Source organism: Protopterus annectens, chromosome 16.part0 (assembly GCF_019279795.1).
Source record: "Protopterus annectens isolate FY-2018-M chromosome 16.part0, PAN1.0, whole genome shotgun sequence".
In the NCBI taxonomy this organism is placed as follows: Eukaryota; Metazoa; Chordata; order Ceratodontiformes; family Protopteridae; genus Protopterus; species Protopterus annectens.
Genome location: NC_056750.1, coordinates 400217353 through 400245346, shown reverse-complemented (window position 1 = coordinate 400245346; position 27994 = coordinate 400217353).

The window sequence follows — 27994 nt, the reverse complement described above, 5'->3', positions numbered from 1 at the left end:
TGGCGACCCCTAACCGGGAAAAGTCAAAAGACTTTTATGCCAGTAAGCTTGCTGCGGCTTTGCCTAAATTGGGGACAATCATCCTCGCTGTACCTAATAAGTCTTGCAGTTGGCTTAGAGGATTAAAGAGCTGTTAATAAGCTGTTTCCTGTGGTCCAGTGGTGCAAGGTTAGATTCCCTTAGCTTCCATTACCTAACTGTGTGACTCTGAGTAAGTCACTTAAAAAGACACCGCTCCTTGTCTGAGTCTGAAAGAGGCCCAGTGAGATCAGAGCTCTACCCCAGAAAAAAAATAAATAAATAAAATAATGTATGTCTACCAGCTCTTGCAAAGAAGGATGGATTTTGTATCCTACCTTGCCTTGTTGGAAGAAGGGGAGGTAGGCAGATAGTACATCAAACAATGCTTGACTAGTCTTGAAATCATGTCATTAAATGTTCAGTCTGGTAACCTAGTCATTTGGAGGGGGGGGCTGACAAAACCCTCCGGACTGCAGAGTCCATCTATACCTAGCAGTATCCATGTATGTGTGCGTGTAACACACCATTACTCTGTACACAGAAACTGTTTATATAATTTTTACTGCATTCCAGTGACAACAATACTTTTTACTTACTGTGTCTCACATGAAATAATGCAAGACTGCATTGAGATAAACACAGAACCATTCTACCAGTAAAACTTGCTTCTCTATTTCAAAGAAAATTCAGCCTGAGTTTGGAGCCACCATATCTTTCTCTATAATAAATCTGAGTTGCATCAGGAGCATACCAGATTCCTCATATGAAAAGGTAGATATCAACCTTTTATTTCCAGAATTAGGAACAAAAATACAAAAAAAAACCCCCTAAAATAACTAAGAAAAAAGCCCCCACATTACAGGCACTTAATATTGGTACGATTAACTTAGTTGATGGAAAAAGACAACATGAATTAATGTATTTTTAAAATAAAATAAAACTGTAATAATTGCCAGAATTTGCTGACTGTATTGCACTAACTTTTCTCAAAAAAAAAAAGTCAAATTTTAGGAGGCACAGAGCAAAATTTGAGCCAAAATTGGAGAAGCCCATAAAAAATAAGGACAGCTGAGAGGTATGCATTACACTTAACATCAGAAACTCAGATGACAGCCGGACCTTCCGGCAATTCCCAATCAATCATAGCAGGTGCTACTATAGTACACAATCCTCAAACAAATCACCTCTGTAGTCCCAGATTACAGGATGTCAAGGCATGGAAACTAAAGAAAGCAATACACTTTATTAAAAGAAATAACATCGCAATCAGTGCAATGACAAAAAAGGAAAGAGATGCACTATTTAAATTAATTGTAAATATTAATTGCTTTGCATAATGAAGGACTGGCAGGCTGGAGTTTACCATTGCTTTGACTGTTGAATTATTTATTGTAATAAAATATATCACATTCTTCTGCATTTCCCATTAGAAATGCAGAGGTGTTTTGTTTAAAGTCTGATAGATTCATAGATGTATACTAGGCTAATGACTACTGGGGCCTTTATAAGCCTAGCCATGCATCCCACACGTTTTTTTAACCTTAGAGTTTATTTTAAGGGGTATGTGTAAGCTAGAGTATAATTTAATACCTAACTCTACTTTATGTGAATACTTGATGGGGTGCAACTCATTTGAGTGCCCCTATCTTAAAAAGATGGTAAAATCTTCAACAGCTGGTAACTGTAATACTGAGAAGTTGTATATAGGGCCATGCATAATGACTGTTCTGCATTTTATGTGGGCAAGACTATAAATAAACTGAAAAAGAGGATTTCAGGTCATATTTCTGACATCAGACGTAAATGACAGAGGAACGCCTTATTAAAACAAACACTTATTACAATACCCCAGACATTCTGGTTTTAAATTTATCATTTTAGACTGTGTGGAGATAGATGAGCTTGAAGGTGACATCAATGGTGTGTGAAGAAAAAAGAATTATGCTGGCAGTTGAAATTAAATGCATTCAGAAAACTAGGATTTAACTACTATTGCTCTATTTAGAATGTGTTGCATTTACATAAGCTGACACACAATCTGTAAAGGTATTTTAGGGAATTTTTTTGAGGAATATTTTTATGTACAAAAAATATACTAAATAATAAACATGATGTGTAGAATGTGTATAAACATATATATATGTTTAGTTACTTAAACCTCAATTCTGCTTTGCTTACATTTATTGCATCACACCAGAGGTGTAAATGGTAAATTCAAAAAACATTTTTTCATGCCGCTGTTACCATCTAGTAGTGGTATAATTCCCCCATTTACCATACTGGTAGACGTCCATGCACACTCATGCACATACCTGCACACTTTTATACATTATTAGTTTACTTCATCCACTGTGTTCTGTATTTTTGTGTGTTTTTTCTACTATTTTTCATTGTATAAACATGTTTTGGGGCTGTAAACATGAAAACCATGACAGTTTTTTTTTTTTTTTTTGCAAAGCACTGAGATTTTAATAACATTTTTATGCACACTAATACACATGGATGGATATTTGCTAGATATTATTAGACAGGTGTATTTTTATATTTATAGTATTTTAGTTTGATTATGTTTATGGTTAGACAGCTATGCGTTTTTTCCTTGACTTTAGTTCTTGTCACAGACTTGATGAAGGATTTATTGCATTAGTTAGCTGAACGTGATTTTAGTTAAAAGTCTTTTCATGTATATCTTTCTATGATTATGTTATGCTTTTCTTAATACCTGATTTTGGAATGTGGGTTGCAAATAGTGTTTTCCTTAACTAGGCTTTAGTTTGATTTAATCAGTAGTAGTGTATGGGGTTTAGTACTTGCTATTCTAAAATGCACTTTTCTAGCCCTGTTTATACTGTTTGCCATAAATAGGCTGGTTTAAAATTAAACAATATGTATATTTTCCACACCTGCTTCTAAGTATATGTTTAACATTTTAAAATATTTCTGATTCTTTGTTACTGAGGATCGCTTGTTTGTGACCAATAAAGACTTGTTGCTTTGGAACACTACCTGAGTTTCATGATTTTTGGAAATTATTGTGACTGAGCTCATCAACAAAGTTTTAAGACCACTAGTTTCTCTGTGTTTTACTTTTTACACAACATTCGTGGTGGTGAGGGTGGAACTAGACAGATTCCTGTGCTTATTCATTTTTTATGCTAGAGTATGATTTACAGACTGCCTCTGTCCATTAGTGTTATAGGTACTAGACTTGGGGTGAATTCCCAGTTTCGATTTCACTGGTCCAGGTTACATTTGAATAAGTTAGGAAAGAACTCTGCTTCACATGGATGAGAAGCCTGATCCAGAAGAGGGGAAATGCTCTGAGGCACATACCTGTCCCCTCCAGCATGTCCTATGTATGTCATGAGCAAGGCTCAAGTCCCTAGATAAAGTAGTTCTGATGCTATTGGTTTTGCGGATGTGCAAAAGGTCTATCAGAAAGGAATCCAAAGATGCCTTGTATGCCAGGAACAGATCACCCTTCAATGGTCCGCAGGAAACTGAGTACAGAGATAGGGCTTTGAGGTGGTCTGTATTGTAAATGATTACTCCCTGTATTATTGTTGTGAGGAATCTCTGTGAACATTACAGTTGCTGCATGTACCTGCTTAGGTACATACTGAGGGGTGTTGTATTCAATGACTGGCCTGATGAGGTCTGAATATAGAGGAATGGTGTCCTACTGGACATAGATGCCATGCCCTTGCTTATAGGTTGAGTAACATGGAATGATTTTCTTATTAACTTAGACACATGAAGGTCAAAAGCCTGGTTACTATGCATTTAGGTCTCCATATCCCTGACTGCTGGGCCCACTATTAGGGGTGTGTTATCAATGAGGTAGTTTCCTAGGGTGGCTGACAAATCAAAGGGTACTGTTATACATTTCTTGGCATTGAGATTTAAGCCGTGGCTTTGGTACCAGTCATTTGTCTGTGTTAGTCCTTCCTGTAGGATGTTATTGTCTTAGACGAGATTCTATGACTGCTCCTAGTTTACACTCATCAGCAAACTTGGTCAGCCACAGGCCTTTGACATTGGCTTTCACTTCTGAGAAGTAAATGCCAAAAGGAACTGGCCCAATATAAAATGTGAACACAGTTTTCCAGATATACACTCAATGGTATGCAGCTTGGAATATGTCATACATCCCGCAATATGTTCTGAATCCAGGTCTACGGAAAGTACAGTTGTGTACACTTACCATAAATGTAGATGTTTGAGTGTATTCACTGTTGCAGTCATTACATTTGGGTAATCTGCTGGCAGGTTGCCCTCAGTCAGCCTGATTAACAAAGTCTTGGGTCCTGCGTCGGTTGCTGTCCCTTCTTCCATGACATCAGGGGTATAAAACTCCTAATGGGGAGAAAATAAACATAAAAAACACAAAGGTATACCTCCAACAAAAAGCAAATACACCAAAAAAGGCTTTTAAGCAGAGTAAAAAGGCAGAGGTATAGCCAGAAAAAGTTAGGGGGCTAGAGGGAGGGTAACTAGGACTGCAACAGTGAATACACTCGAACATCTGCATTTATGGTAAGTGTACACAACTGTACTATGTTCTTTGTGTTTCACTTTTGCAGTCATTACATTTGGATAGATTCCCAAAGCTATGGTTGGGAGGATGAATTTACACCACATTAGGACCAGCTATAAGGCCGTGCAGGACAGCAGTGGCAAAGCCAGCTCTGGATTTAGAGAAAATTGGCAAATGATAATGCTTGGTGAAAGTATGAACTGAACTCCAGGTAGCAGCTTCTAGAATATCCCTGGTAGGAACACCTCTGAGAAAGGCTGCAGAAGTAGAAGCAGCCCTGGTGGAGTGAGATCTGATCCCCATGGGGGATAGGTTTTCCATGGTGCTTATAGCAGAAATGAATGCAATGGCTTATCCATTTAGAAATGGTTTGTTTTGAAATAGCCTTCCCTCTGCCCCTGCAGCAAATTCTACCAGCAGTTGTTCAGATTTTCTTCAAGGTTTAGTTCTGTCCAAGTAGAATCTAAGTTGTCTGTGCACATCCAAGGAATGCAGAATCCATTCCTCTTTGTTCTTTGGATTGGGAAAGAAGGTTGGTAAATGAATGGACTGATTAAGAGCTACACTGGAAACCACCTTGGGCATGAAGGATGGATTGGTCCTGAGAGATACCCTGTCCGCATGAAAGATGATGAAAGGCTCCACTGCCATAAGGGCCTGCAATTCAGAAACCCTTCTAGCTGAAGTGATTGCTAAAAGGAAGGCTGTTTTCCAAAAAAAGAAATTTTAAGTCTGCAGTAGCAGCTGGCTTGAAAGGAGGTAGAGTGAGTTTCTTCAAAACAAAGTTAAGGTCCCAGGCAGGGGTTGGAGCTCTCCTGGGTGGTCTCAAGTTTTTTGCCCCTCTGAGATACTGCTTGAGCAGAAGATGAGAGAAGAGGGGAGGTTCTGTGTTATAATGGGCTGAAATAGCTGAGGTGTGGATTTTAATGGAGGAAGAAGACAGGCCCTTGTGAAACATCTCAGTTAAGTATTGCAAAATCTGAGGTAAATTGGGTGCTGCTGTGCTCATCCCTAGAGACTGGTTCCAGGCACAGAATATTTTCCATTTGTCAGCATAAGATTTTCTAGTACTAGGTCTCCTTGCCTCCAAGATGACATCCATCACAGGTTTGCTGAGGGATGATAAGGGTGAATTTAAGTGATTAGCCAGGCTGCAAGGTTTAATGTTGGAAGCTAAGGGTGCAGAATTTGGTTCTCCTGCTGAGACAGCAGGGAAGGGGTCTGAGGCAGGTGCCATGGAGATAACTGCAACACACTGTGCAGGAGGGGGTAACAGTGCTGGCGGGGCCAGTCTGGAGCAATCAAGATCATCCTTGGTTTGTCCTGTTTGACTTTTAGTAGAACTTTGGGGAGCAGAGGCAGTGGGGGAAAGGCATAGACTGATAGATTTTTCCAGCTGAAGGACAGAGCATCCACTTTCCAGGCTTCTTTGTGGGGAGTCCTTGTACAAAACTTGTCCAACTGGTAGTTCTGGAGGGAGGCAAATAGATCTCTGCATGGGCAGTCTGGAGCAATCAAGATCATCCTTGGTTTGTCCTGTTTGACTTTTAGTAGAACTTTGGGGAGCAGAGGCAGTGGGGGAAAGGCGTAGACTGATAGATTTTTCCAGCTGAAGGACAGAGCATCCACTTTCCAGGCTTCTTTGTGGGGAGTCCTTGTGCAAAACTTGTCCAACTGGTAGTTCTGGAGGGAGGCAAATAGATCTCTGTATGGGCTCCCCCATTCGCTTGTCAACATGTTGAAAATCCTTGGTTCCAGTTTCCACTCGTGTGGGTCCATGAGGTTTCTGCTTAGTCCGTCTGCCAGTGTATTCCATTTTACTGGCAGGAATTGAGCTTGTAGGTGCACTTGGTAGCTCAAGACTGTGTTCCACAATGCCATGGCTAGTCTGCAGAGGGGGTAGGAATGTGTACCCCCCCCTGGTTGTTTATGTACCACATAACCATGGTGTTGTCCATCTTTATCAGTAGTTGTCCTGAAAGAATGTAGTCCTTGAAGGCTGTCAGAGCATTCTGTACAGCTAACATTTCTTTTTGATTGATATGTAGGTGCATTTGGTTTGAGTTCCATTTGCTCTGAATGCACTTCCCTGCCAGGTGAGCCCCCCCATGCAGAGTCTGATGCATCTGTAGTCACGGTTTGGGCGGCAGTGGGTAGTGTGAATGGTAGTCCCTTGTTTTGGTGGCAGGTCTCTGCCCACCATAGGAACTCCAGGCATAGGCAAGGTATGATAGGAATCATTGTATCCAGGCTGTGAGAATGTTGACTCCATAGACTTTTTAGATACCACTGTAGTTTCCTCATATGCAGTCTTGCATATGAATTAGAAGAATGCAGGAGGCCATGAACCCTAAGGCTTGCAGTATTTGTCTTTCAGATAGTAGGGTTTTTGTGGCCACTTGTTTGAAGTAAGTTACCAAATGAATTTGCTTTTCTGGTGTGAGGAAAGCCATCTGGGCAGTTGTATTCAAGCCTGCACCCAGGAATGTAATTTGTTGAGAGGGTACCAGTTGTGATTTCTTTTCATTGATGGTGTACCCCAGACAAGTTAGAATCCTTTTTACAAATGCCAGATGATTTAAAAGTATGCCCTGGTTTTCTGCCTGAATTAGACAATCATCCATGTATGGATATATTTGAATATTTCTTTGCCTGCAAAATGCAATAACTGGATCCAGGCACTTTGTGAATACCCTGGGCGCAGTAGACAAGCCAAAGGGCAGTGCAGAGAATTGATAATGCGAGTAGCCTGCTTTGAAGCGTAGGTATCTTCTGCAAGATTCCCTGATTGGGATGTGCAGTTATACTTCTTATAAATCCAGAGTTGCCAACCAGGCATCTTTGCCTAGCATAGGGAGCAAATGGTGAAGAGTCAGCATCTTGAATTTTGGAATCTCCAAAAGGGTGTTTAGAGTAGACAGGTCCAGGATTGGATGTCATGATTTGTCTTTTCTGGGTACCAGAAAAAGCCTGGAGTAGAATCCTTATCCCTTTTCCTCTTCTGGTACCAGATGAATAGCCCCCATGCTTAAGAGGGAAGGTACTTGTTTTTGAGCCTCTGCCCACTGATTTGGGGGCAGGTCTGGCCACCCGTTTGGTGTTGGCAACGTGTGGAAATGAAATCTGTATCCCTGGGACACTATATTTAAAACCCATTTGCCCTGGGTTATGAGTTCCCAGTTCTTTGCATGAAGAGCATTCTTTCCCCCCAAAGGGGCAGTCAAAAGATAAGTTCTTGGTAATTTTAAAAGGCAGTCATTGAGACTGTTTACCATAGGGGGGGTGTCTTGTTATTTCTGGATTTGGAAGTGGAGGCCCCCCATTGCTTAGTTCTGAGAGTCCCCTGGGACTGAAACCTAGGGTTTTTGCTTTGTCTGGGTTTGGCTTGGGAGGACCTGGAAGGAACTGGAAAGGAACAATTCTTAGTAAGCCAGTGCCTACTGAACTTTGGAGGTCGCACTTGTAAAAAATCTTTAACAGTTTGCATTGATTTAGCTTTATCTTCCATCTTTTTAAGAACTTCTTCAGCCTTGTTGCCAAACAGGCGGTCCTGATTTAAAGGAGCATCCAACAATTTAGCTTTAACATGATCAGGCAAAAACTGCTCCTTAAGCCAAGCATGCCTTCTAAGCACTGACCCAGTAACAGCAGCCCTGCAAGAGTCCTCTAAAGAATCAAAATCACATTGCAAAGTATGTTTTCCAACTTGCTCAGCAGAATGTATTAAATCCTGCAAATCTTTATTTTCCACACAGTCAGGAGTCAACATCATTTTCTGTTTAAGCAGTTCAATGATATGCTGTTGATATTTTAACATATGAAATTGGAAGTTTAAAGCTCTGATTGCCAGGGTTGTAGAAGTATAAACATTTTTACTCCATCTATCCAGTGCCCTGGAGTCTCTATCAGAAGGGGTAGGATTTTTTGCAGTAGGGCCCCTGAGAAATAGTAACAGGATCTGCAACAGGATTTTTGAAAAGAAACTTGTGGGACTCAGGAACCCTGTAGTATCTGTCAGGTTTACTAAGAGCCGGAGACAGGGAATCAGGGGCCAAACTGGATTCAGAGAACACATCATCAACAATGTCTAGTACAGGAGGTATTGCCAAAGGCCTATGATGAGGTAGAAGAAGGAAAGCCTCTTTTTTGAATCAGAAAATTCCTGGCTTTCCCAGTGGAAATGCTCCCTTAAAGTATGTAAAGTTTCCCCAAAAGAAAAATCCTCAGGAGGGGAAGCAGAGGGAATGGAATCCTCTGCATCAGAATCCTCATAAGTAGGCATGGACATTATGGCTGCATCTAATGAGGTTCTGTTTTCTGAAAGGTGGACCTGAATTAACACTCATCCTCACAAAAAAAAAAGTGAACTCAGGTAAACAGTGAGGCAGCAACACGAGAACAGCCTTTGAGAGCTCCTCTGTTTGTGTGATTCAGAAGATGTGCACACCTGCATTTACTTGAAGACACCAGCTTCTTTTTCCTTGGGAACCCCAGCAACAAGTCATCCAGGGGTCTCCCACAAACATGGGGCTTGTAGGTGCCTAATGGTCATGTATATACATAAAAAGTTAAACTTATTTGTTTACAATCTTACTTGCCTTGTGCAAACAAGTTTTGTTCTTTAAAGTTCTTTTATATGAATTTTGTTCTTGCAATGCATTACAATGCAGGAGCTATTTCAATAGGGTTGCTCAAGTTACCTATGGGTGGACGTGGCTTTTCAAAGGGAACCTTCTTTGGAGTATGCTACTTTACGAATTGCCATTTCATGAAAATGACTTCATTATGTTGTATTCTGTTACCACTCAAGAGTTTCATTAGTACCATTTTTGGTTCTTCACGCTCTGCACAACGGTTTTGGGCTACCATATTATTTACCTGTGGTCTAGGCCTCTGACATGCTAACCCAGGGTAGAGTTGTGAAAAATTCTCTGTGACTATTACAGTCCTGTTATGTTTTCTAGGTTGCAGAACTTGATTCAAAGTGAAATCAGTAAGACTGTGCCTGAGTTATCATGGCTGAGCAGAAGAGTAATGACAGGTCTGTTGTGAAAGTAGTTTTATATACAGCTTCCTAATATGTATGTATGCATGTGTGTATATAAATAAATAAACGAGTAAATATATATGTATGTACACACGTGCACACACACACATACATATATATATATATATATATGTGTGTGTGTGTGTGTGTGTATGCAAGTATGTAAATACAGATATATATGTGTGTTTGGGTGGGTGTGTACTTCTATCTAGCTATTTATCTAGATATATGATTACATCATGAAAGGTAGAAAACTCAGAACAAAGACTCTCAAATGGTAGAACAAAACACTGAATGATGACTCAGAAGAATTAATCAAAAAACACTGAATACTTCCTTGTCACTTAAAAAGCCCTACATCAGTAAACCCTAGCTACAAAACAGAGTTCAAGTGTAGCCTTGGTAGAGGTGCTGATTGGAAAAGGGTTTCCAGTAATGTCATTTGTAGGGTTAGAGACAGCAAATGAGTAAGATGGTTCAGAAGGGCTTTTTATTCATGTGTGCTGACCCTAACCGCATATGTGTGTGTGTGTGTGTGTGTGTGTGTGTGTGTGTGTGTGTGTGTGTGTGTGTGTGTGTGCATATATATATATATATATATATATATAGTTTACTATTGAAATATGGAAAATACATTCTTCGGATGATTAAAATGTTGAAATCGTACAGTTGAACAGGCATAAATGTCAAAGCTGAATACACCGACATCCATAGTTCGAGGTATTTGATGTAACAGGCGATGTCAGTCACCCAAGCTATGCAGCATAATGTGCTATTAGAGTTTCAAGTCAACAGCACAAGGGTTTTACTATTTTGCAGGGGGGCAAGCCCTCCTGCACCCCCAATATGGGGGCTTGAGCCCACCCCCTGCAAATTATATATTTATTTATTTGACATTTGTTGACTGGGTTAGTCTGACTGGGCAGGTGCCTTTTTTTCAATGGAAACCCATGCAGAAAAGCACTAAAAATTACAAAGTATAAAAAAAATTCCAGAGTATAACAAGAAAAGCAATTAATAACACAAATATGTACAAGATAATAACAGTCAAGGTTAAAGTACACATATTTTGTTTTGAGGTTAAACAAGTATATGCATGAAATAACACAGTAGGTAAATGATTTTTTACAAGTAGGAATAACAGTGTACAAATAGAGCTTCTGTTTTACAAGCTAACAGATGAATACATATGTTATGGAGGTGACAATACAGTTTCTCCATACTTGTAGTCACAGTAATGTTATCTGGTAAATACTCATAGTCACTAAGCCAAAGTAATGTTACCCGAAAAGTACAGGCAGAAAGGAGTTAGTTTAGTAGGAGGAAAAAGTAGAATAAGAAGGGAATATTAAGTAGGGTCAGTGCAGGAGCAAGTCCTAGAGTCAAGTAGATTGTCTTTTAGTGTTTTTTTTTTTTTTGAAATGATTAGTGCTAGGTATGCTCTTAAATTGGCAGGGGGGAGTTTATTCCAAGAAGATACAACTGAGTAACTGTAGAGAAGTTTGCCAATGTTTTTATTGGGTTTATAGACCTGCAGGAGGTGTTGTTCAGAGCTGCAGAGTGTACAGTTAGGAATGCAAGGTGAGATGATAGAGAAAGCAGGAGATGACAAGGGTTTGTTTATGATAGAGTGAGTTAATGTTAGTTGAGGCAGTATGAGTTAGTGGGGCAATTCTAGCCACTGTAGGTTGTTTAGTGATAGACAGTGATATGATTTGTAGGGCTGGTTAGCAGCAAATCTAGCTATTTTATTGCAGGTGAATTTGAGTTTCTTCAGGAGATTTGTTTGGAGGTTAGTAAAGATTGGGGTGGCATATAATAGAGTGGGTTGTAGATAGGTTTGTGCTAGGGTGATTTTGGATTCATTTGTCAGGAATCTTTTTCTATATGGAAGGACACGTTTCTGATCAGTTTTCTTGATGAAGTTTTGGATGTGAAAATCGATTTTTAGTTGGTCATCAATAATGACACCAAGTAGTTTAATGTGGGGTTCAAACTTGATAGTTGTGTTGTTAAGAGAGGAGACAATAAAGGTATATTTGAGGTGTTGGAGAGATTTTTGGAGGAAGGGGAGGAGTTTGGTTTTATTGGGGATAAGAAGGAGTTGATTGGATGTTAGCCATTTTTTCTACAGAGTGCAGAGATTCTTGGCTAAGGCTAAGTAGATGGGAGAGATTGTTAGAGGTGGAAGTAATTGTAGAATCATCAGCATATTAAATTAGAGAGGCATTAAGACAGGAGAGATAAAGATTGTTAGTGAAAATGTTGAATAATAGGGTTTCAGGGATGGAACCTTGGAGAACCCCAGTCTGAACCTGGAGGAAGGGGGCGGTTGCAGATAACCATCTTACAGACTATAATCTATTAGAGAGATAGCTGGAGAACCAGGAGATAGTGGAGGTGGAGAAGTTAAGATCAGAGAGTTTGGACAGAAGTAGATTATGGGAGAAGTATCAAAGGCTTTAGAAAGGTCAATGAATAGACACGATACTAATTTGCTGTTTTCTCTAGATCTACAGATAGATTGTGCAAAAGATATTAGAGTGGTAGAAGAACTATAGTTAGGGCAGAAACCATGTTGGGCTGAGGTCAGGAGATTTTCTTGTAGGAGGATGAGCTAGGATCTATTTATGGATGCATTTTCAAGAATCTTTAATAGTGGGGAAAGAATAGCAATTTGTCTGCAATTAGAGGGGTCAGTGGAGTTTCCACCTTTATGAAGGGGAATAACAGAAAAATTTCCAGATTTCAGGCACAGTATTTTTTGAATAGATCTGGTGATTAATATAAAGATGGGATATGCAATAATATTTGCTGCAGCTTAAGGAAAAAAGGAGGTATGTTGTCTACTGATGGGAAGCAAGTTTTAAGTTTACTGAGGAGAGATCTAATATAGGCTGTGGGGATTGGTTTAAGAGAAAATGCAGTGTTGAGGGGGCTGGTGGTGAAACAGAAAGGTGGGTACTGGTGTCTTTTTTAACAGAGTCCTGTATGGAGTTAATGAAAAAGGAGTTCAGAAGTGTAGCAATGTCTAGGGCAGAGCTATCAGGGGAAGGGTTGGGAGCAGAGGGCTTACCAGGGTGCAGGAGCTTGGAGATAGTAGTCCAGAATTTTCTGGGGTCAGAGTGGAGATTTTCTTGAGGTTTCAAGTAATTTTTTTTTATCGATGTTAACTTACTTTTTAGTTTGATTACATTGTTCCTTATATTTCTGAAGGTTAGTAGTAGATTTGTTATTTTTTGCCAATTTCACCAAGTGATATCTCTTTTGTGCATGAGGTAGTGAGTATTTGTGGTAAGCCAAGAAGCTTAGTTGGTTTTAATTCTGATCTTCCTGACTGGGGCCAGGAAGTTTAGTATATTTAGAGGAAGATACTATTGAATTTTAGAATGTCTTCTTCTAGAGAGAGGTCATGAAGGAAATACCAGTTTATTGAATATAGTGTTATTAAAGGTCACAGGGTTAAAATTTGAGAGTTTACAACAGTCTTTGTAGTGTTGGGATTTGAAGAAAGAGGGGGGAGAGTTGTTGTATAGAGGTGGGGTGATGGTCACTAAGGGAATCAGGTAGAGTGGAGGGGTTGTGGTAGAATTGGGGGTTAGAAGGAAAAATCCAATCAAGCGTGCTACCTGTATTAGAGTGTTTATTTATTAGAGTGGAGTACTGAGAATTTGGGTAAAGCTGTAAATGCTAGTTTTTGGAGCATTGCTGGAGAGAGAGGACCAATCAATGTTGACAGCGCCCATTATCATAGTTTTATAGGAGATTGTGAGATCCAGGCTAGGAAGTGTTCTAGGGTAGGGATGTTGTTTTCTGGAGGAATGTAGATGGAAGCAATGGCTACGTTTTTGTGATTATTCAATTTACAGTTAACTATGAAGATTTCAGCAGGGTGGAAGTTAGCAGGGGAAATTGATAAAGGGTATAGGATGAGCTGTTCAGAGTACAATATGGCTACACCAACCCCCTTTTTTAATATTCTATCATGGTGTATTATATTGGAGCCAGGGGGTAGAATTTCATTGTCAGATAGATGAGGTTTTATCCAGGTCTCAGAGAGGGTAAGTATGTCGGAAAAGTGCTGTTATCCAGGAGTGAGGTAGGGTGACTTTGCTGAGCATACTTTGAATATTTAGAAAGAGTATATTGAATTTTTTAAGGTACATGTTTGACAACTTGAAGGTGGGTTAGAGTGGGAGGAGGCAGAGGAGTTGATAATAGGACCAGGATTGGAGTGAATATCTCCAGACAGTAGTAAGTAAGTACAGGGATTTTTAGAATCGAGTGGTTAAAGTTATAGAGAAGATCTTTTGTCTTTGTTTTGGAGGTTGTTGAGGTGGCCAAGCATAGTTCAGTTTTGTGTAGATGGATATTATTGTGGTGGAATAGAGTAGGGGCAATAAGGAATGTAGGATTTGTTGAGAGGTGTGTATTTATGTAGGTAAGTGTAAGAGGCAGATTCATTTGTGTGAGAGTGGGATGGTAGGAGGTGGAGATTGAGAGAAACAGGAGTATAGATGTAGTTAGAATAAGATGTAACATTTTTTAAAGGAGTATGTAGATAATGTGTAGAAGGAGGAGCAGTATAATGATAATGATAGAGTAAGAGAAGCAGTATAATGATAATGATAGAGTAAGAGGAGTAGTATAATGACAGAGTAAGAGGAGTAGTATAATGATAATGATAGAGTAAGATGAGCAGTATAATGATAATGATAGAGTAAGAGGAGCAGTATAATGATAATGATAGAGTATGAGGAGTAGTATAATTATAATGATAGAGTAAGAGGAGTAGTATAATGATAGATTAAGAAGAGTAGTATAATGATAATGATAGAGTAAGAGGAGTAGTATAATGATAGAGTAAGAGGAGTAGTATAATGATAATGATAGAGTAAGAGGAGTAGTATAATGATAATGATAGAGTAAGAGGAGTAGTATAATGATAGAGTAAGAAAAGTAGTATAATGATAATGATAGAGTAAGAGGAGTAGTATAATGATAATGATAGAGTAAGAGGAGTAGTATAATGATAATGATAGAGTAAGAGGAGTAGTATAATGATAGAGTAAGAGGAGTAGTATAATGATAATGATAGATTAAGAGGAGTAGTATAATAGAGTAGGAAAGATTAACATAAGGAGATCGAGTTTAAGCAGATTACTTATGGTAGAGTTGAAAGTAGGGGAGCAGGTTTACACAGAAGTAGAAGGATAGGAGGTGTACTATATTAGATTGACAGAATATGGGGCAGGTTTGAGCAGAAGCAGTAGCAAGGAAGATGTGGTTATTAGTATGACAGGAAGTGGAGGTGATAGGACAAATTGAGAGAAAGTAGGGTAAGCTAGGAGGAAGTGGTTATCTGGGATAGAAGATAAATTTTGACTTTTGACCATCATGTTGCTTCCGTGGTATGGAAATCCCTCTACATGGCCCACCTCATAAGTAAGGGCATCTCATCCAGGGACAAGGAGGTCATAACTTCCTTGTATTCTTCCCTTATAAGGCCCATTACTAAGTGCAACTCCCCCTTTGGAATGTACCTCGCAAAGCACATGTAGCAGCTGGAGAGACCACAAAGGCTCCTCACCAGGAGAATCCAGGGCCTCAAACATATACCATACACAGATAGGTTAAAAGCCCTATCCCTCTACTCAGTTTCATACAGACTCCTCAGAGGTGTCCTCTGTCCAGCATACAAGGGGATCATGGAACCCACCTTGATTGGACTGCTGAATATCAGCAAGTCAAGCTCTACTCGAGTAACCCGCATGAGTGGCCTCAACCTGGTCTGTGACATCAAGAAGACTTGTTGGTGGGACACATTTGTGTCCCACAGACTCCTTCATCTATGGAATAGACTCCCTCTCCAGATTAAGGAGAGTACCTCTTTACCCCTTTTTACATGCAACCTGGATAACTGGATGGGAAACAGAAAATATAGCCCTGGGATTCCACCCATGTCCCTGCTGGACAGGGGCATTGGGTGATGATTTGTATAAACATGGGCTAAACTCTTGGCTAGGCTTATAAGGGCTTCAGGGCCAATAGCCTAGTAACCTCCTATGATCCTATGTAAGATTTCTTTGTCTTTGCCTAACATTCACTAGCTTGGCAAAGCTAACTGTGGTATTATTTAGTGAATGCACTTTTTGTCAAAAGAGGAAAGTGAGTCCTTTTTACATGTGGGAGTGTGTATGCATGTGTTTGTGGGTTAGAGCTACAGTAAGCAGCAGATAATGGGATAGTTTGTGTTGTGTGTGTTTGCTTGTGCTTAAGAAGTATTTACAAGTATCTTATGTGCAGTGATGCTGTTAGGGAAAGGGTTTTTCTTAAGGTAAGATATAATGTTTGTTTTAGGAGCAGGGTTAGCACACATTAGTAAGGTGGTACCAGGGACCCACTCTTGTGTATTATTCCAATCCTGCCCTTAACCCCAAGCCTGTACTTTATCTTTTGAAAAACACTTTCCATAACAGTACCACTATTCAGACAAATGATGACTGATGGTAGTTTTAAGTTTTTTTTTTTTTTTTGTAACAGTTTTATTTAAACTGATCTCAGCTTGAGACTCGTTGTTTTTGTTTTGTGATTACTTTTATATGTATGAGGAAGATTTTTGTTTTACATTTTTAGTTAAACTGATAGCAAAAGGAGACTAGCTGTTTTTGTTTTGTAAATAGTTTAATGTGGGGAGAGGGCAGTTTGAGTTTTTTTTTTTCCAGTATCATAAGTTTAGAGATTTTGGTAGTTGAAAAGCTGTATTTCTTTTGAGATTACTCATTCAGCATGTGCACTGGGATTAATGACTATATGATTTTACTTTCCCATGCACTCTCTCTCTCTCTCTCTGTCTACTTTCCCGTGCAAACTGTCTCTCTCTCTCTTTATATATATATATATATATATATATATATATATATATATATATATATATATATATATATATATATATATACACACACACACACACACACACACACACACACACACACACACACACACACACACACACACGCACACGTGTAACTGCGCCTGTACCTTTAAGACTGCTGAGTACTCATAATGTATATAGTCTTTCAGTAAGCGGAGAACACAAAGCTGTGTTTGTAACTGCGTTGTGAGTATGCTGCCATTTTGTGAAGAATTAAGGAGGCATCATTTTGGTGAAAAAGGAGCAAACTGCAAGATAATGATATAGTAACAAGACTCAGCGTAGTAAGGATGGAGGAATTAGATAAAAAGTTGTTGAAAATTCGAATAATGCAAGAGATGGAGAAAAGAAGAGGAATATTTGCAAAAATTATGATAATTTAGGGGAATATAGTGGAAAGGAAAATATCTGAGGAGAGACAGAAAGTGTGATGGACTGTGTCTGTGAGGGTATCAGAAAGTGAATTTTTGTCCACAAGTTGGGATTCTGGGAAGAGTTACAGTTATAGTGGATGGAGCTGAAATAGCAGTGAGTATGTGTGAACAAGAATAAAGGTGAGAGAATATTTACTAGTATGATGTATGTAGCTTACCTTCCACGTAGGCTATCATAAGAGATGAAGATGTGTGAGAAATGAAAGGTTATACAGCCTGTCTGTCATCTAGACTGCAAATATGATGCATAACAGAGGAGAGTAGGGGGCTGGATTTAGACTTGTACAGCCTAACTGCTACCATGGCTGCTGTGAGGGATGAAGAAGAAGGGAATAAGTTCAGATTGAAATTATGTAACCTGCCTGCCACCTAGGCTGTGATGTAGGAAAATGTATAGGAGAGTAAAACAGCCTACCTACTACCTAGGCTGTCCTGTGAGATGTATGAAAGGGTATAGGGGAGTAAAACAGCCTACCTGCTACCTATGCTGTCCTGTGAGATGTATGAAAGGGTATAGGGCAGTAAAACAGCCTACCTGCTACCTAGGCTGTCCTGTGAGATGTATGAAAGGGTATAGGGGAGTAAAACAGCCTACCTGCTACCTATGCTGTCCTGTGAGATGTATGAAAGGGTATAGGGGAGTAAAACAGCCTACCTGCTACCCAGGCTGTCCTGTGAGATGTATGAAAGGGTATAGGGGAGTAAAACAGCCTACCTGCTACCTAGGCTGTCCTGTGAGATGTATGAAAGGGTATAGGGGAGTAAAACAGCCTACCTGCTACCTAGGCTGTCCTGTGAGATGTATGAAAGGGTATAGGGGAGTAAAACAGCCTACCTGCTACCCAGGCTGTCCTGTGAGATGTATGAAAGGGTATAGGCGAGTAAAACAGCCTACCTGCTACCTAGGCTGTCCTGTGAGATGTATGAAAGGGTATAGGGGAGTAAAACAGCCTACCTGCTACCTAGGCTGTCCTGTGAGATGTATGAAAGGGTATAGGCGAGTAAAACAGCCTACCTGCTACCTAGGCTGTCCTGTGAGATGTATGAAAGGGTATAGGGCAGTAAAACAGCCTACCTGCTACCTAGGCTGTCCTGTGAGATGTATGAAAGGGTATAGGGGAGTAAAACAGCCTACCTGCTACCTATGCTGTCCTGTGAGATGTATGAAAGGGTATAGGGGAGTAAAACAGCCTACCTGCTACCCAGGCTGTCCTGTGAGATGTATGAAAGGGTATAGGGGAGTAAAACAGCCTACCTGCTACCTAGGCTGTCCTGTGAGATGTATGAAAGGGTATAGGGGAGTAAAACAGCCTACCTGCTACCTAGGCTGTCCTGTGAGATGTATGAAAGGGTATAGGGAGTAAAACAGCCTACCTGCTACCCAGGCTGTCCTGTGAGATGTATGAAAGGGTATAGGCGAGTAAAACAGCCTACCTGCTACCTAGGCTGTCCTGTGAGATGTATGAAAGGGTATAGGGGAGTAAAACAGCCTACCTGCTACCTAGGCTGTCCTGTGAGATGTATGAAAGGGTATAGAGTAAAACAGCCTACCTGCTACCTAGGCTGTCCTGTGAGATGTATGAAAGGGTATAGAGTAAAACAGCCTACCTGCTACCTAGGCTGTCCTGTGAGATGTATGAAAGGGTATAGGGGAGTAAAACAGCCTGCCTGCTACCTAGGCTGTCCTGTGAGATGTATGAAAGGGTATAGGGGAGTACAACAGCTTACCTGCTACCTAGGCTGTCCTGTGAGATGTATGAAAGGGTATAGGGGAGTAAAACAGCCTACCTGCTACCTAGGCTGTCCTGTGAGATGTATGAAAGGGTATAGGGGAGTAAAACAGCCTACCTGCTACCTAGGCTGTCCTGTGAGATGTATGAAAGGGTATAGGGGAGTAAAACAGCCTACCTGCTACCTAGGCTGTCCTGTGAGATGTATGAAAGGGTATAGGGCAGTAAAACAGCCTACCTGCTACCTAGGCTGTCCTGTGAGATGTATGAAAGGGTGTAGGGGAGTAAAACAGCCTACCTGCTACCTAGGCTGTCCTGTGAGATGTATGAAAGGGTATAGGGGAGTAAAACAGCTTACCTGCTACCTAGGCTGTCCTGTGAGATGTATGAAAGGGTATAGGGGAGTAAAACAGCCTACCTGCTACCTAGGCTGTCCTGTGAGATGTATGAAAGGGTATAGGGGAGTAAAACAGCCTACCTGCTACCTAGGCTGTCCTGTGAGATGTATGAAAGGGTATAGGGGAGTATAACAGCCTGCCTTCCACACAGGTTGCTAATGAGCTGAGTTGAAGGGAGTAATGCAGCCTATCTGCCATGTAGGCTGTCATGAGATGAAGATGAGAAGCAGTTAGCTGATGGCTTATATATCTTATATAATATATATAAGGAGTTAGCTGATGGCTTATATATATCACTTAGTCTAAGGAGGTAGAAGGGAGAGATAAGGGAACAAGTTTTAAGTGTTAGGAGAAGTGAACATATTCACTAGTTTTAAAGAAGATAGTTTAGGATAGTTTAAAACAGATGGCTTTTTGACTTTAAAGTAAAACTGTCAAGAAAAACTCAGACAAGCTACAGTTTTCATTATGTGATACCTTACATCTCCTCTAATGAATGCCCAAGGGATATATACAGATGACCCCTTAAGGATATCAAATGTTTCAGCTACATTGCTTCTGAATGTCCATGATTTTTTTTAACTTAAAGTCTTTATGGTTGCATTCACACATTACACAGTACCTTGAAGTAAAGTGCTAGTAGTGCTATGAGAGTGAATGTTTTTGAGCCTGTTTATTAGTGAAACTATAAGGCAAGAGAGGTAAGTTAATGTTCTGGGTAATCGAGGGGAAGCAGTGCAAAACGTAAGGCGTACTGTAACTGGAGTAATTAATATCCATCAAGGATAACGAATTAAGGTATCGTACAAGTTATACAAGCTAAAAGGTGGGATGAAGTATTAAGGGTGGGATGATATGCAGAACAGGTTGATAAAGTGAGCCTAAGTGTATACTGACCCAGAGCTATGTAGCGGAAAATATGTGGAGTAAGATTAAGTGGTTATGTTTATTAATTCTGTGGGTGAATTGTTGGGTGAATTGTTGAGGTTAAATGCAATAATTGGTTTATGTGAAGGGTAAATTATTTTAATAGAATTCAAAAACTTTTTTATAAAGTTACTAGGAATAAGAAATATAAGAGGATGGGTTTAGTAAGTACAAACAGTATTGTTGTAATGTGAGTAAGTGATTGGTGATGCTGCTATGAGAGCAGATTAGATGAGCAGAGAATTGGGCGTGGTGTATTGTTATACATTTATCAATATGCAGGGTAAGTGGGAATGGTGGTAGGGTGAGAAGTGCAGCAAAGCCCCGTACAGCATATGTAAGCAGAGCAGGGCTAAATAACGTACCCGGATGCCTAAAAAAAATCACAAAACAGATATTTCATAAGGAAGAAAAAATATAGTACAGAGTGGTTTATACAAAATAGAGAAAAAAAGTATAAGAATCTAGTGTGAACAATTATGTAGTAAAGAAGGGCAAACAGCCAGAAACAGAGAAATGTAAGGAAATGGTTAGAAGAGACTTGCATAAAGAATTTTAAGATATTAGTCATTTTGTGACTATGAAGCAACAAGACTAGTTATTTTGAAAAGTTATCTCTCTGGTGGATTCTCCGGGCTAGAGGGGAAGGAAAGTCATGCATGAGACTATATAGAGTACCCACTGGGCAAGAGATGCACGTAATAGTGCAGGCAATCACTAGGGGCAACAATTCACAAGGGAAGTGACTAGTAAACTAAGCAATCTGCAGAGCAATTGACTCAGAGTAACCATAACAACGATTTCAGGTAATGGATTGCAAGTGCCCTATGCTCTGCTGAGAGAGTCCACTGCAAAACAGTTCAAAAACAGGGATGTACTTCTATGAACAGTGATGTGATTCTTAAATCAAAATGTAAAAGGCACAATTCCTGTACTGCTCTTGCTAAAAATAAATGAAACAGAGAAAAACATTGTTAAACCTACTGGAAATTCTTTGGTGCAAAATCTACATTTAGAGTAGTATAGTTTTTATGAACTTGACTGCAGTATAGCCAGACGTGGTCATCTAATAAGATTTTACAATTTATGACATATGACATGCTAAGTTTATGAATCAGCTAGAGAAATGGGAGCATCTTAGCAGTACCCTTTAGAGGATGTTGAAATAAGTTACTGCAATAAATTGCAACATGAACAATTGGTAATTCAGCTTCCTTGCATGTAAGGAAACTTAAATAAAAGACATTTAAATATCTTGCATTTTACACAAATCAGTGACTTGGTATATAAAAAAAACATCTGACACTGTCATCAGAAGCAATTTAATATGCCTGCAATTTCCAGCTCTTTTATTTTAAGTAAATAAAGTCCCTAAAATGATGGCTTTTGACTTTGTCATATTATATAGATGCAAAGTACATTGAAGGAAAAGGCAGAACAAATTCAGAAACCAAGTCTCATCAGCATGGCAGGTTGTTGTGGGATATAACAATTTAAAAAAAATAATACTAACCATGTAGAATTATGCATTGGTTTAGCACTACAAACAGCAAGAAGATATAATGTAAAATATGTTGTTTTTTTTTTTTTAGTTCGTGGACTCAAATGTCTTATAAGCTGTTTTAGTTTAACTGTCTATATGGCTTCAGGTGCAGACCCTTACATTATTTTATTGTCCTCATCTGCACTGCTTCTATCTTATGCATGTCCATGTAAGTCTGTTGGGTTTCCAGAAATACATGAAAAATCACCGATGAGGCATCACCAAAATTATCATTATATATAGTAAAAAACACAAACCACCATGATTTTTCAAGATGTTCTTCATCTCACATTGCTGCAGTCCTTACACTTGGGTAGTCCGCTGTCCTCGGTCGGCCCGAATATCAAAGTATAAGGCTGACGTCGGTCAAGGCGCATTTGACTGACATCAGGACGTCAGGGTACAAATGCGCATGACCGACGTCATATCCTCAGTCTTTTTTGCCGCATGGTCCGATGCAGAAGCAGTATTGCAAGTGCCGGTTGGCGTTCTGAAATTTTTCGATTTGAGTTTCAGACCGAGTCAAAGTTGGCTAAGTACCCGTTGGGGAATATTTTAGTTTTTCTTGCCTCAGTGGTTTACCGGATGTCAGAAAAGTGAATAATTGTATTTCTTGTGGGAAACAGATACCGCATAGAGATTATCATACTTTGTGTATTCCTTGTTTAGGGCCTGAGCACGACGTTGTTGGGCGTCGCTCTTGTGCTAGATTCAATAAGCGCACTATAAAGAGGAGATTAGATTGTGCCAGGTTAGTCTTCGGGAAGCGGTGCAATTATAAAATGCCGTCGGATGCTCCGACGCCCGCTTCTTCGAAGAAGCGCAAGGACAAAGCAGTGAAGCCTAGGCTAGAAGAACCGTCCGTACCAGACGCCGGTTCTTTAGAGGTGTCGGTGGAGCCGGTGGTTCCACCGGAGGTTTCTTTGGGATCCCAGGGAGAGACTTTGTTATTGCAGGATGTGGCCTCTCAGGAGGCAGGTCAGGGTGATGGGGCTTCTCAGGTTACTATACTCCCCTCCTGCCTAGGGTGGTTAGGCCCTCTCCTTCTGTTTCCAAGGCTTCTCCTAGAGGCAGGCCAGGTTTAGCTTCAGTTGGTGTCACCCCTAGTTCTTCTGGAACTGTGCCCAAGAAGCATATGCTTAAAATGGCAGAAGATTTGATTACTTTGATTAGGGGTTCTTTGCCCCCTCCTGATAAGAGACCTAGGGTGGAGCCTGAGCTAGGAGTTTTGAGCAGGCTTCGGATGCTTCAGAGTCTTCGGCTGAAGACTTGCAGGAGTACTCTCCTTATTCTGATTCTGATGTGGATGATTCTACTCCTTCTGCTTCTCCTCCTGAGGATTTTTCTTTTCAGAAACTCTTCATTCCATGTGGGAGCATTTTAAGTGGGAAGGTCAGGACTTCTCTGATTCCAGGAAAAGGCTTAGGGAATTTTTGTTTTTACCCCAGCATAGGCCTTTGGCTATACCTCCTGTTTTGGATGTAGTGGAAGATGTTTTACAGAGGCTTCTCTTAATCCTGATTCTTTGCCTCCTGCTCCTGTTAAACCGGATAGGTATTACAGGGTGCCTGAAGCTCATAAGTATCTTTTTAAGAGTCCTAGGGCAGACCCAGAAACTGTTAGCCAGGGGCCTAAAGGTGTTAAGGCTTCTGTTGTCAAGAATCCGGTTCCTGCAGATAAAGAGGCCAGGGCCTTGGATAGATGGGGAAAGAAAGTTTATACTTCTTTCACTCTAGCTATGAGGGCTTTGAATTGCCAGTTTCACATGTTGAAATACCAAAACTATCTCCTTTCACAATTGAAGTCTAAGCTTGATGCTCTGGTGGAAGGTATTGATTGTAAAGAGTTACAAGATTTAGTACATGTTTCCGAACAGGTGGGTAAGCATTCTTTGCAATGTGGTTTTGATGCTGTACAGGCCTCGTCTAGGGTGGCTGCCACTGGGTCAGTTCTTCGCAGGCACGCCTGGCTGAGGGATCAAAATTTATCTGACCATGTTAAAACAAGGATTTTAGATGCTCCTTTACAATCTGATATGTTGTTTGGTTCTCCTGTTGAGGCAGTCTTAAAGAAAATGGAAGACAAGGCTAAGTCTATGCAGACTGTTAAAGATTTTTTGCAGGTTCAGCCTCCGAAGTTTAGTAGAAATTGGCCTACCAAGGGGTGGACGATCCTTCTTATGATTCCCAGTCTAGGGTAGGTCTAGACGTGGTAGGGGCAGAGCTCAGGGCTCTTTTAGGCCTAGAACAGGAGTTCACCTGCACAGTCTTGGTGAGGGCAGGGGTCAGTCCTTTCGTAAACAGACCCAATGACCTACCTTTTCAGCTGCCAGAGCCTTCTCGTCTGGCAGCACCTTTGGGAGGAAGGTTGGCACTTTTCAAAGAAAATTGGAGTTTAATTACCCAAGACAGATGGGTATTGGATATCATACACCACGGTTACAGGTTTTATTTCCATACCTTGCCTCCTTTCAGAGGCATGCCAGACGTTCCTCCTCAACAAAGAATAGAGGCTCACAAGCAAATTTCTCTGTTACTTCAACTAGGGGCCATACAGCCGGTCCCTATGCCAGAAGTGGGCCTAGGATTTTATTCTCGCCTGTTCCTAGTACCAAAGAAGGGGAACACGTGGAGACCAATTTTGGATTTATCTATCCTCAACACTTATCTGGACATTCCCAAGTACAAAATGTTGACGTTTATCAGCTTTTACCTCTGCTGGGCAAAGATCATTGGATGGTAACTTTGGATCTCAAGGAGGCTTACCTTCATGTTCCTATCAGACTAAGTTGCAGGAAGTATCTGCGTGTTCGAGCTGGGACTTCTCACTATCAGTTCTCTGCATTGCCCTTTGGCTTATCTACTGCGCCCAGAGTGTTCACGAAAGTTCTGGCTCCAGTGATAGCTTTCTTCAGGCTAAAAGGAATACAGATCTATCCTTATTTGGATGATTGCCTGATTCTGGCTCAAGGAAGGGAAGAGCTTCTTCATCATTTGGAATATGTGATAGCAGTGCTAAGATGCCTGGGGTATTCTGTGAACGAAATAAAGTCCAGTCTAGTACCCTCTCAGGACATGTGCTTTCTGGGTGTAAGACTGAATACAGCATCCCAGATGGCCTTTTGACCCCGGACAAACAAAAGAATATTTCCCTTTACTTCCATCAACTATCTCATCAGTCCGGGCTGACTGCAAGGACAGTCCTTCAAGCCTTAGGGTTCATGGCATCTTGTATTCTGGTGCTTCCCAATGCCAAACTGCATATGAGGAAGCTGCAATGGTATCTCAAAATGTATGGACACAGCACTGCCAGGATCTGGACACTGTCATTCAAATAATACCTTGCATTCAAAAGGAATTTTTGTGGTGGGCTCAGGAATGTCACCTAAACAAGGGACTCTCTGTGACCCGGCCAGAGGCGAGTCAGATTTTAACGACAGATGCCTCAGACAAAGCTTGGGGAGCTCATCTAAATGGAAAGTGGATACAAGACAAGTGGCCTGCCAGACTACAACATCTGCATATCAACCTGAAGGAGATGTTAGCAGTCCAGTTTGCATTAATAGCTTTCAAGGATTTACTTCTTCCAGGGCAGGTGTTGATTCTAACAGACAACACAACTGTCATGTGGTACATCAACAAGCAAGGGGGAACACATTCTTATCCTCTATGCAGGCAAGCAATGATTTTGTGGGAGACTGCTCTCAGTTTACAGCTCAATCTTCAGGCAAGGTTTCTGCCGGGAGCACAGAAATCCTTAGCAGATGTGTTGAGCAGACGAATTATGGATCCCCACGAGTGGAAATTGGATCCTCATGTATTTCAGAAATTGACAGTGTCATGGGAAACTCCAGACATAGATCTGTTCGCTTCTCCACTAAACCATCAGCTGCCAAAGTTTTGCACGAAAAGGTTTCATCCCACAGCTTGGAAAGTGGATGCTCTTTCTTTCAATTGGAGCAATCTTCATGTGTATGTCTTTCCACCTCTGCCTCTCCTCCCAAAGGTACTTCTAAAGGTCAGACAGGACAAGCCAAGGATGATTTTAATAGCTCCAGATTGGCCTCGACAGCACTGGTACCCATTACTGAGAAGTCTGGTACGGAAGCCTCCATGGCCTTTGCCTTCGATTCCACACCTGTTGTCCCAGGAGGACAGTCATTTGCTCAATGTCAAACTTCACTCTCTTCACCTAACAGCATGGCATATTCTGTTTTGAACCATAGAGGGTCTCAACTTCCACAACAAGTTTTGGATGTGATTTTGGAAGCTAGAAGGCCTAGTACAAGGAAAGTGTACGCAGATAAATGGAAGAGATTTTTATTTTGGAGTGCAGCAAAGGATTTTGATGTTTCTGAGCCTAATTTAAGTGTGGCTCTTCGATATCTTACTGAGTTACTGGACAAAGGTTTGTCCTTCTCTTCTATTAAGGTTCATGCTGCAGCAATTTCAGCTCACTATGACTGTGACCCGCCATTGTTTTCTCATCCTTTGTTCAAGCAATTTCTTAGAGGGGCAAAGAATATAAGACCCCACGTGAGCTCCTACTCCTGCTTGGGATCTCAATTTTGTGTTGGAGAAACTCACTCTACAACCTTTTGAGCCTGCAGCTACTACTGAGTTGAAATATTTATCATGGAAGACTGCCTTTTTGTTGGCCATTACCTCTGCAAGAAGGGTTTCTGAATTACAGGCCCTTATGGCGGTTGAGCCTTTCTTAATTTTCCATAAGGATAGGGTATCTTTACGTACTAATCCTTCCTTTATGCCTAAAGTGGTTTCCAAACCATTCATTTGCCTACTTTTTATGCAAATCCCCAAAATAAAGGGGAAAAGATTTTGCACACGTTAGATGTACACAGGCAGTTGCGATATTATTTGGACAGAACTAAAGGGTTCAGGCAGTCTCAGCAGTTATTTGTTTCTTTTGCTTTGAGTTCTCAGGGCAAGCCTGTGTCAAAACAAACTATTTCTAAGTGGATTGGGTTTTGCATTGCTTTCTGTTATTCCCATCATGGCAAGGAGATTCCAGCTGGGATTAGGCCTCATTCCACTAGGGCTACTGCCACTTCGACAGCTTTTTTGAGGGGGGTGGCAACCAAGGATATTTTGGAGGCATCTACTTGGAGTTCAGTGCATCCTTTCTCTAGGCATTATCACCTACCACTTTACTCTAAATCCAGGGCTGGTTTTGCCACTGCTGTTTTGCAGGGCATTTTGGCAGCTCCTGCTTCCTTATAGTTTGGCCATCCTCCCTTACCTCTGCTTTGGGATTCTACCCAAGTGTAAGGACTGCAGCAATGTGAGATGAAGAACATAGTACAGTTTTGTACCTACCATAAATGTAGATGTTCAAGATCCACATTGCTGCAGTCCAATTACCTCCCTCCTTCCCCTCTGTAGTTAGAGGTGGTTGTGTGGGTTGGGTTGTAAATATTGTGTATATTGTATATATTGTACATATAATTAGTGCAAGGGTGGTTGGTTGTTTGTTTGCTGTCTTTTGGTTTTGACCTTTATTTTTGGGTCTTCTGACATCTGGGGCAAGAAAAGACTGAGGATATGACGTCGGTCATGCGCATTTGTACCCTGACGTCCTGATGTCAGTCAAATGCGCCTTGACCGGCGTCAGCCTTATACTTTGATATTCGGGCCGACCGAGGACAGCGGACTACCCAAGTGTAAGGACTGCAGCAATGTGGATCTTCGAACATCTACATTTATGGTAGGTACAAAACTGTACTTTTCAGGCTTACAAAGAATAAACTAACAAACAATTCCAAGTATACAAGTGAACCCAAAAAACGGCAGACTGCTCCACTTCTTCAAATCTACTTATTCACAAAGGTGAATAAAGAGATGTCATTTTATATATATATATATATATATATATATATATATATATATATATATATATCTATTCTAGAAAAAAGTTTTGTTACCTTTTTGTTACGGTTCTTCCTATTTGCCTTTACATCTGCCTACCCCTCATTATTGTTGTCTCTCATTCCTTGTTTATTCCATTATTTTAGACACGGTTACTCACTATGAGTGTATACTACAACAATAAAGTGGAGTGCTTAGCAACAAGATTGTAGTCTGGATTTCAAGTTATACAACAGCTTGCACACAAATGTGTACCACCTTTCAATATGTAGCCTCTCCAAAGTGTAGCACCCTCAGATGTAAGCAACCCACATAGTCCTTTTGAAGTAATTGATCCAACATACTATTTTATTATTTATTTGTCTTTGTTTACCGGGAATGCCTGACAGGGTAATATCCATTTTCAGTGGTGGCCCAGGGAGAAAAGCTCCCTTTTTTACATTGCATTATGCTAAGTTACAGTCGATCTCAGAGTAGTTACATTTCTATTTACATTTATACACAAACAGTATTTACATTTATACATATACATTCTAAG